The sequence below is a fragment of the Ornithorhynchus anatinus genome, chromosome 3 (assembly GCF_004115215.2).
Source record: "Ornithorhynchus anatinus isolate Pmale09 chromosome 3, mOrnAna1.pri.v4, whole genome shotgun sequence".
Lineage (NCBI taxonomy): Eukaryota > Metazoa > Chordata > Mammalia > Monotremata > Ornithorhynchidae > Ornithorhynchus > Ornithorhynchus anatinus.
Genome location: NC_041730.1, coordinates 19,067,403 through 19,078,238, shown reverse-complemented (window position 1 = coordinate 19,078,238; position 10,836 = coordinate 19,067,403). Strand labels below are relative to the sequence as shown.

The 10,836-nt window shown below is 48.1% G+C and overlaps 1 non-coding gene across 1 annotated transcript; it reads right to left on the bottom strand.

Annotated features, from left to right (window-relative positions):
- Positions 1 to 10,703: 10,703 nt before the first annotated feature.
- On the bottom strand, positions 10,704 to 10,835 carry LOC114810479. Its single transcript, XR_003758178.1, has one exon. It is a non-coding gene; the product is annotated as a small nucleolar RNA SNORA7 (small nucleolar RNA).
- Between the last annotated feature and the right edge of the window lies 1 nt (position 10,836).

The window sequence follows — 10,836 nt, the reverse complement described above, 5'->3', positions numbered from 1 at the left end:
GGGATAGGGACTGTGTCCTACCTTTCATTCAATCGTATTTCATTCAGTCATATTTATTGAGCATTTACTGTCCGTAGAGCACTGTACTAACTGCTTGGGAGATACAATATGGCAATAAACAGACATATTTCCTTCCTACAACGAGCGTACAGTCCTGAGGACCTGATGAACATGTCTACCCCAGTGCTTAGAACAGTAATCGACACACAGTAAGCATTCAACAAATACCATTATTATCTTATTACTCCCCCAAGCATTTAATACAGTGCTCTGCACAGCGTGAGCTCCCAATAAATACTATCGATTGATTTACTGCAGCTTCTTGAGGAGCGGGATCCTGTCTGCTAACTCTATCGTACTCTCCCAAACACTGAGTACCGAGTGAGTGCTCAGTAAATATCACGGGTGGGCCGATGAAACAATAAAATCAAAAAGACACATGAAAGGCAACGATAGATATCAAAAACGAAAACAGAGAGATGGGATATAGTGGCTAGAGAAGTAGTGTTCCAGCTTGGTGTCAGCTAAAACCCTTCTCCGGCCCCAGAATTTTTTCCCCCCTCTGTGCTAGGGCCTTGCCAGTCTTTACCCATCAAGTATATTTGTTATTTTTGATCCAATCGATCATATTTATCAAGTGCTCACTCTGTGCGGGGCACTGTACTAATCGCCTGGGAGACTACAATATGACCATTCAATAGTATTTTTGAGCGCTTACTATGTGCAGAGCACTGTACTAAGCGCTTGGAATGTACAAATCGGTAACAGATAGAGACAGTCCCTGCCAATTGACGGGCTTACGGTCTAATCGGGGGAGACGGACAGACAAGAACAATAGCAATAAATAGAATCTAGGGGATGAACATCTCATTAAAACAATAGCAAATAAATAGAATCAAGGTGATGTACATCTCATTAAAATAAATAGGGTAATGAAAATATATACAGTTGAGTGGACGAGTGCAGTGCTGAGGGGAGGGGATGGGAGAGGGGGAGGAGCAGAGGGAAAGGGGGGAAAAGAGGGCTTAGCTGAGGGGAGGTGAAGGGGGGGTAGAGGGAGAGCAGAGGGAGCAGAGGGAAAAGGGAAAGCTCAGTCTGGGAAGGCCTCTTGGAGGAGGTGAGCTCTAAGTAGGGTTCTGAAGAGGGGAAGAGAATTAGTTTGGCGGAGGTGAGGAGGGAGGGCATTCCGGGACCACGGGAGGACGTGGCCCAGGGGTCGACGGCGGGATAGGTGAGAACGGGGGATGGTGAAGAGGTGAGCGGCAGAGGAGCGGAGCGTGCGGGGTGGGCAGTAGAAAGAGAGAAGGGAGGAGAGGTGGGGGGACAAGGGGATGGAGAGCCTCGAAGCCTAGAGCGAGAATTTTTTGTTTCGTGCGGAGGTTGATAGGCAAACACTGGAGATTTTTAAGAAGGGGAGTGACATGCCCAGAGCGTTTCTACAAGAAGATGAGCCGGGCAGTGGAGTGAAGAATAGATTGGAGTGGGGAGAGAGAGGAGGAAGGGAGATCAGAGAGAAGGCTGACACAATAATCCAGCCGGGATATTATGAGAGCTTGTAGCAGTAAGATAGCCATTTGGGTGGAGAAGAAAGGGCGGATCTTGGCGATATTATAAAGTTGAGACCGGCAGGTCTCGGTGACGGATCGGATGTGTGGGGTGAACGAGAGACCCGAGTCAGAGATGACACCGAGGTTGCGGGCCTGAGAGACGGGAAGGATGGTTGTACCATCCACGGTGATAGGGAGGTCAGGAAGAGGACAGGGCTTGGGAGGGAAGATGAGTTCAGTTTTGGACAATGTAACAGACACATTCCCTGCCCACAGCGAGCTGATTCCTGAGTCAACTGACATATTTGTCCCTATTGCAACTCATCCTGTTTTTCTAAGACCATTTCCTCCATCTGTCTTGGTCACTGAGTTTCTTTTCTTGCCTCCCATATGAAAGTAGCAGAATTCACTGTCGGCCGAGGACAGTCTGTTGCTCTCACTCCCATTTCAGCCTCACCGCTTCCTCTCCCCCCTCCTCTCCTGACCGTCCCCACTCACTCTCCCCCTGCTGTGTGACCTTGGGCCAGCCACTTAACTTCTCTGGCCCTCAGTTACCTCACCTGTAAAATGGAGATTGAGATAGTGAGCGTCGTGTGGGGACATGGACTGTGTCTGACCCGATTCACATGCTTCCAACCCGGTGCACAGTACAGAGCCTGGGATGCAGTAAGCGCTTAACAGATACCACAGTTATGCTTAGTACAGTGCCTGGCACCCAGTAAGAGCTTAACAAAAGCCATTATTATTAATATTATTCAGAACCTAGAACCCGTTCCCCAGTGTTTTGTTTTGTTGCCTGTCTCCCCCATTTAGACTGTGAGCCTGTTGTTGGGCAGGGTTGGTCTCTATCTGTTGCTGAACTGTACATTCTAAGCACTTGGTACAGTGCTCTGCACATAGTAAGCGCTCAATAAATACGATTGAATAAATGAATGAATGAACAGCCTCCTCCCTAAACCTCTCCCAGCTTTGTCCCCCTCCTCTCTGATCTAAGTAATGGCTTCTGAGCGTTTTAAAAGAACACAGTAGGGCAAGGGATGTGTTTAGCGACGGTTACATTGTACTCTCCCAAGCACTTAGTACATCTCGTTGTCGGCGGGGAATGTGTCTGTGGTTATATTGTACTCCCCCAAGCGTTTAGTGCAGTACTTTGCACACAGTAAGCGCTCAATAAATACGATCGAACGAATGGATATCTTGGTTCTTGAGGCTAAAGCGGGTCGGCCCGTGCCCTCAGTGCTCAGCTCAGCCCGGCCACTGGTGGAAGGGCGGATGTACCTACCACGAGGTGTCTTCCCTTGGATTCACTTCTGGGGTTCCTGGAGGGTTCTGTTTAGCCATTGGGTACCATTCAGTCTTCGCTCTCTTTAGCTGGAGAAAAAAACAAATCAGCAGCCAGGCCCGGCAGGCTTCTATGAGCCAGGCACGGGGAATCAGGGAGGGGCTTCTGGACTTTTCTGTCCTTTCAGAAGAGAAAACTGAAAGTGAAAATCTAGTGCTGCTTTCAGCTGATCTGTGTTCCGACTGTCATTGATTTCTTGGGGGGGTGTGTAGTACGGGGGGAGGAAGCAGAGAGGAAACTGGCTATTTTGGGTGGGAGGATGGTCTAGACTGGCCGACTATTCCTGGGGGAGACAGGAGACAACTCTGAAAGCCAAGACGTTTGCTTCCTGAGCACAAATAATTGATTTATTTTAACGTCTGGCTCCCCCTCTAATGCCAAGCTTCTCAATCTCGTCTAGCTCACCGCCAGCATCTCGCGCACATCCTGCCCCTGGGCTTGATCTCCCTCCCTCTTCGTATCCGAGAGAGGATTACTCTCCCCACCTTCAAAGTCTTATTGAAGGCACATCTCTTTCGAGAGACCTTCCCTGACTAAACCCTCCTTTCCTCTTCTCCCTCTCCCTCATGCGCCACTTGGATTTATTCCCTTTATTCATCCTCCCTCCCCGCCCCACTGCATTTATGTACCTATCTGTAATTTTATGTATTTATATTAACGTCTGTCTCCCCTGCTGGACTGTGAGCTCATTGTGGGCAGGGAATGTGTCTGTTATATTGTTATATTATACTCTCCCCAGCACTTAGTACTGGGGACTAGGAACGGGTCTACCAAATCTGTTATATTACCCTTTCCTAAGCTCTGAGCACAGTGCTCTGCATACGGCGAGCATTCAATAAATACCATGGAGTGATTAACCGACGAACAAAACCGAGGGGCTCCTTTCCACCTTTCAATCAATCAATCCATGGTAGCTATCGAGGGCTTACCTTGTGTAGAGCACTGTACTAAACTCTTGTGAGTTTAGAGCAATGCAATAGGTTTATAGGATCCCTGCCCACAAAAGGTTTACAGACTAGAGCCGGGGACAGTCATTAAAATAAATGCCAAGTAGAGGAAATGGTAAAGTTTTAGGATACGGTCATAAGTGCTGTGGGCTGGGGATGGGCTGAATATCAAATGCTTCCTGGGCATAGCACTGAGTAAAAGAGCCACTCAGAAAGGTGGGTGAATATTGTCCTCTATAATTCATAACTCAATAGCTGCTGGATTTCCGCCAGGGAGTTTGATTTCAAGAAGAGACTTTTTCCGTGTGTTCCTACCTTAGCTTGGGAGTCTTTAAGGGTGTGGTTCCAGCTCAAGGACCTTTCATTTCTTTGTTCCAGGGATCAGACTGTTTGAAGTGTTGACTTTGAAAGGAGGATCCAACAGCTGTCTAGCCAGGAGGTCAGTGAGTCAGGGTAACAGTGATAATTAATGATAATTACGGTATTTGTTAAGTGCTTACTATGTGCCGACCACTGTTCTAAGCGCCGGGTTAGGTACAAGGTAATCAGGTTGTCCCACCTGGGGGTCCCAGTCTTAGTTCCCATTTTACAGATGAGATAACCGAGGCACAGAGAATTTAAGAGGCTCGCCTAAGGTCACACAGCAGATAAGGAGCGGACCTGGGGTTAGAGCCCACGTCCTCTGAGTCCCAAGACCGTGCTCTTGCCACTGAGCCATGTTGCTTCTGCCTTTCTGAGTCCATTGCAAATACTGACTGGGTCTGCACAGGCCAAAATTCAAGTTCTGTTTTCCCCAAATCCTGATTTAAAAACAAATGTTTTTATGGTATTTATGTACTTACTATGTGCCAGTGTCACCCGTCGCCAGGGACAGGTTCTTTCAGAATCGGCGCGGCGAGAGAGAGAGAGAGGCTGGGGATGGAAAACCTGAGTTTTGTATAGAATTTATTCCGCGGGGCAAATTGAATTAATTATTTAGACGCGACAAATCGGCCTTCCCTTTTGGGAGAAATATGGTGTTAAAACTTCCCTAACAGGAGGAATACACTGGTAAGTTACTTGCGCGAGGCCGGACACCCAAGTCCACTTATGATTTACTCACAACGTGGTGAGGTGGTTGGCTCCCGCCATGTGCGCGCCCCACCCAAGAGGAATCCACCTTTGCGTTAAATACACTTATGCGTTAAACACTAATGAGTTACGTACACTCATGAGTTACATACACTTGTGAGTTACATACATTTATGCGTTAAACCCAGTTATGCGTTACCCACTTTTGGTTACTGGCACTCGGTGAGGCGGCGCTAGCTCCCATCCTGTTCACGTCTCTTTGGGGAGGCACCCACTTAGACATCAAATCCATTTAAACGTTACATACCCATGGTGAAGCATCTGGCTTCCAACCCCACGAGCGCTCAGCAGGACGGGACACTCACCCATCCCACGGTTCCTCACTCGGCGCAGGCAGAGCGGCCTTCTCACGCTCAGGACAGAGGCGACCCGCAGCCGGCTGCTGCGAGGCCCGTTCCTCTGCGCAGAAGGTTAGAGGCGGCAGGTATTTATCACCTGTGCCTCAGGCCATTCCAGCTTCCGGCCTCAGTTTATCTAATCTCTGCCCTCTCCCCTCTTCCATTCCTAATTTGATTGGCAGGAGGGCGAGGGGCACCCTCTGTATTCCCAGCTTGGGCTGTCAATCTGGCAGTTTCAGGTGTGAGAGCGGTGTCCCACCCTCACTTCCGAGTCCCGATTAGACCGTAAGCCCGTCAAAGGGCAGGGACTGGCTCTATCTGTTACCGATTTGTACATTCCAAGCGCTTAGTACAGTGCTCTGCACATAAGAAGCGCTCAATAAATACTATTGAACGAATGAGTTCCGCCTGCTGGCTCAGGTCACGAGATAGCATTTGACCTTGAGATGGTGAGTACCCCAGGGTCACCTTGGGACAGCCAGGCACTGTATTAAGTGCTGGGATGAATACAAGATAATCAGGTTGGGCACAGTTCATGTCCTGCGGGGGGTTCACAGTCTTAATCCCCATTTTACAGATGAGGCCACTGGTGGCACAGAGAAGTGACGTGTCTTACCCAAAGTTGCAGTCTTACCCAAAGTTGCACAGCAGACAAGTGGCAGAGCACTTATTCGGTCCTTCTGAATCCCAGGCCCATGCTCTATCCATCATTCATTCATTCATTCATTCATTCATTCATTCATATTTATTGGGAGCTTACTGTGTGCAGAGCACTGTACTAAACGCTTGGAAAGTACAATTCGGCAACAGAGACAATCCCTACCCAACGACGGGCTCAGTCTAGAAGGGGGAGACAGAAGCAAAATAAAACAAGTAGACAGGCATCACGACCATCAAAATAAATAGAACCATAGATAAATGCACATTATTAATAAAATAAATAGAGCAAGAAATATGTACAAATATAATATTGGTATTTGTTAAGCGCTTACTATGTGCAGAGCACTGTTCTAAGCGCTGGGGTAGATACAGGGTCATCAGGTTGTCCCACGTGAGGCTCTCAGTTAATCCCCATTTTACAGATGAGGTAACTGAGGCACAGAGAAGTCAAGCGACTTGCCCACAGTCACACAGATGACAAGTGGCAGAGCCGGGAGTCGAACCCGTGACCTCTGACTCCGAAGCCCAGGCTCTTTCCACTGAGCCACGCTGCTTCCCCTATATATACACAATATATGCAAGTGCTGTGGGGAGGGGAAGGGAGTAGAGCAGAGGGAGGGAGTAGGGGCAGTGGGGAGGAGAGGAGGAGCAGAGGGGAAGAGAGGGCTCAGACTGGGAAGGCCTCCTGGAGGAGGTGAGCTCTGCTGCTTAATAACTCAGCATTTTGGGCTTTATTGTCTTTCAAGGGGATTAGCAAACGGTGACAGCTAATTTTGCTATGTTTCAAGCACCATTCTGAAACACTGGGGTAGATCAATCAATCTATCAATTATTGAGTGCTTACTGGGTGCAGAGCACTGAACTAAGCACTTGGGAGAGTACAATTCAACAGAGATGGTAGAGAGGTTCCCTGCCCAAGGTAATCAAGTGGGACACAGACCCTGTCCCACATGGGGCTTACAGTCTAAATAGGAAGAAGAATGGGGAAACAGTGTGGCCTAACGGATAGACAATGGGTCTGGGAGTCAGAGGACTAGCTCTGTCACTTGTCTACTACGTGACCTTGGATAAGTCACTTCACTTCTCTGTGCCCCAGTTGCCTCATCTGTAAAATGGGGATTAAAACTGTGAGCCCCATGGGGGACAGGGACTGGGTCCCTCCTAATTAACTTGTATCTACCCCACTACTTGAGACTGAGCCCTTCCTTCTCCTCATAAATGTTTAACAAATGCCATAAACTCTCCCCCTGAAAAAACAAAACAGGGATTGACACTAATGTTTTGAATTGGGCTGAAATAATGATAATCAGCTTGTGAAAAACATGAATTTTTGGCTGTGGGACCAGGTGTTCCCAAGTTAGCCAGGAGCTGGCCCCATTGCTGATCAGGATGGTTGGTTCTGGGTTGCCATCTGTCTGCTGAGAACGTCCTGGGTAATAATAATAATAGCAGTGGTATTCATTAAGTGCTTACTATGTGCCAGGCACCGTACTAAGCGCTGGGGTAGATAACAGCAAATCAGCATGGACACAGTCCATTCCCCACGTGGGGTTCACAGTTAATCCCCATTTTACAGATGAAGTCACTGCGGCCCAGAGAAGTGAAATGACTTTCCCTAGTTCACACAGCAGATAAATGATGGAGCTGGGATTAGAACCCAGGTCCTTCTGACTCCCAGGCCCGTGCTCTAACTACTAGACCATCCTGCTTCTGAGATACCCCAGAGTTGTTAGCTGGGGTAAAAGGGCCAGAAAGGAGTCTGAAGAAGCCACAGAACTACCCGTCTATAGGTTAGACATGCTGCCATCAATGATCTGGGTGGCTCAGTGGAAAGAGTCTGGGCTTCGGAGTCAGAGGTCATGGGTTCGACTCCCGGCTCTGCCACTTGTCAGCTGTTTGACCGTGGGTAAGTCACTTAACTTCTCTGTGCCTCAGTTACATCATCTGTAAAATGGGGATTAACTGTGAGCCTCACGTGGGACAACCTGATTACCCTGTATCTCCCCCAGCGCTTAGAACAGTGCTCTGCACATAGTAAGCGCTTAACAAATACCAACATTATTATTGTTATTGTTATCCCAGCGTTGAGCTGGGATGTGGCCCTGTCTACGGCTTGGTTTTACGTGACCTCAGAAAGGCTCCCTCTGCCCACCGAGGTTTTGGTTTCCTGATTTCTACTGCCCTTATGGCAGCTGTTGCTGTCACTCATTCTTCTCACTTGCCCCACCTAGCATAGCTGAGTTCAGGTGAGCAGCGTTTTGATGTGAGAAAATGTTATAGAAACTCTCTTTTTATGATAAGACCTGGAAAGTTGAGCAACTGGGAGAGGAGGGAAGGGGGTTTGGCATAAAAAAAGGTAGGGGTTTTGTCTTTGTCTTATTCCAGGGTGGGCACTGTGGTTTTGATGGATCTGGATTCCCAAAAGATTAGGTGCTTAGTTTTTTTGTTTTTGTTTTTTAGTATTTGTTGACCATTTACTACTGTTCTACTGTACTAGACGCTGGAGTAGATACGAGCTAATTAGGTGGGACACAGTCCCTGTCCCACATAAAACTCGCAATTTCAACCCCCATTTTACAGATGAGATAACTGAGGCCCAGAGAAGTTAAGTGACTTGCCCAAGGTCACACAGCAGGATAGTGATGGAGCCGGGATCAGAACCGAGGTCTTTCTGATTCCCAGGTCCGTGCTCTATCCACCAGGCCATATTGCTTCCCTTTGCTTCTGCTTTGTGACCCAGACCCAGGCACCAGGAGGACAGTGAGATAAGCTTTATCTCTCTCTCTCTCTCTTTATGGCCTGTATTTCTTCATTTTCCTCGTCTCTTTCCTGGTCTGGCCCAGAAAAGTCCACATCCAGCAGAAACGGGCCCCTTTATGGGAGAGTTTATGCTCTGAGGTCATCTAGCTGTGGAGAGGCTTGAGTTCAGGGAAGAAGGACGATTGGAACAGTTTTACAGAAAAAAAATAATAGTGTTTGTTGAGTGTTTATTGTGTGCCAAGCACTGGGATAGGTACAATTAGATCAGACACAAGATAGTCTTGAAGATATTGACAATCCATTTCCTCGCTTTTATTAGCCTGCCCTCCCATGGAAATACCCCTGGTAGGAAAATCAACGGTGATGGTGGTGAACCAGAGGTGTAAGCAAAAACAGTCCCACCCCACGGCCCCGTCATGGGCAGTCCCCGTATCGGCCTTTCTGGCCTCACTCACTGGTATTTACTGAGCGCTTACTGTGTGCAGAGCACTCTGTTAAGCACTCGGGAGAGTGCAATACAACAAGAGTTGTTGGAAATGTTTCCAGCCCACAGTGAGCTTACAGTCTAGATGGGGAGATAGCCATTAACAGAATCGATCAATCATTGGGATTTATTGAGCGCTCACTGGGTGCAGAGTACCTTATTAAGCGCTTGGGAGAGTAATAATAATGCTGGTATTTGTTAAGCGCTTACTAGGTGCCGAGCACTGTTCTAAGTGCTGGGGGAGATACAGGGTAATCAGGTTGTACCACGTGGGGCTCACACACTTTTAATCCCCATTTTACAGATTAGGGAACTGAGGCACAGAGAAGTGAAGTGACTTGCCCACAGTCACACAGCTGACCAGTGGCAGAGCCGGGAGTCGAACTCATGACTCTGACTCCGAAGCCCAGGCTCTTTCCACTGAGCCACGCTGCTTCTCCAATGTTATATAGTATAGTAAAATAGTATAGTACAATAGTCCAAGAGTATAGTACAATAAACTTGGTAGATACATGCCCTGCCCACAAAGAACTTACAGTCTAGAGGAGGAGAGGGTCATAAACAAAATCAATCCACCGGTGATATTCATTCATTCAGTCATATTTATTGAGTGCTTACTGTGTGCAAAGCACTGTACTAAGCACTTGGGAGAGTACAATATAGCAATATACAGACACATTCCCTGCCCACAAGGAGTTCACAGTCTAGAGGGGGAGGTGGCCATTAATATTAATAAAAAATATATACATTCCAAATATGTACATAAATGCTGAGCTCTCACTGTCTTCAGAGCACCGTGCTAAGCACTTGGGAGAGTACAATACAATAGAGTTGGTAGACATGCTCCCTGCCCACATGAGCATAAACAAATAAAATAGATTTGTCACTGCCGTATGTGTCAGCTTCCCTGTCCGTGGCATCGTCTTCCGATTACAAACGTATGTTCACGGATTGCTCCCCTCCCTAGTCCCAAGCAGCTCAAGCTCTGATAATAATAGTAATAATTGCGGTTCTTGTTAAATGCTTCTATGTGCCTGGCTCTGTGCTAAGCGCTGGAGTGGATACAAGCAGTCCCTGTCCCACGTGAGGCTCACGGTTTCAATCCTCATACAGATGAGGTAACTGAGGCACAGAAAAGTGAAGTAACTCGCCCAAGGTCACATAGCAGACCTTCTCTGAGTCCACGCTCTATCCACTATGTGTGGGACGGGGACTGTGTCCCACCCGATTTGCTTGTATCCACCCCCGTGCTTGGCACACAGTAAGTGCTTGACAAATCTTGTCTTATGCCGTCGAGTCGTTTCCGACCCAGAGTGACACCATGGACACATCTCTCCCAGAACGCCCCACTCTCTATCTGCAATCGTTCTGGTAGTGGATCCAGAGAGTTTTCTTGGTAAAAATACAGAAGTGGTTGACCACCGCCTCCTTCCGTGCAGTAAACTAGAGTCTCCGTCCTCGACTCTCTCCCGTGCCGCTGCTGCCCAGCGTGGGTGACTTTTGCCTTCCACTCGCTAGCCACTGGCCAAGCTAGGAATGGAATGGGTAGGCTTCTGCTTGACTCTCCCTCCCCTAGCCGAGACTGGTAGAGTACTGGAAACTCTCCAGGTGCGACCCTGAGAGGGGG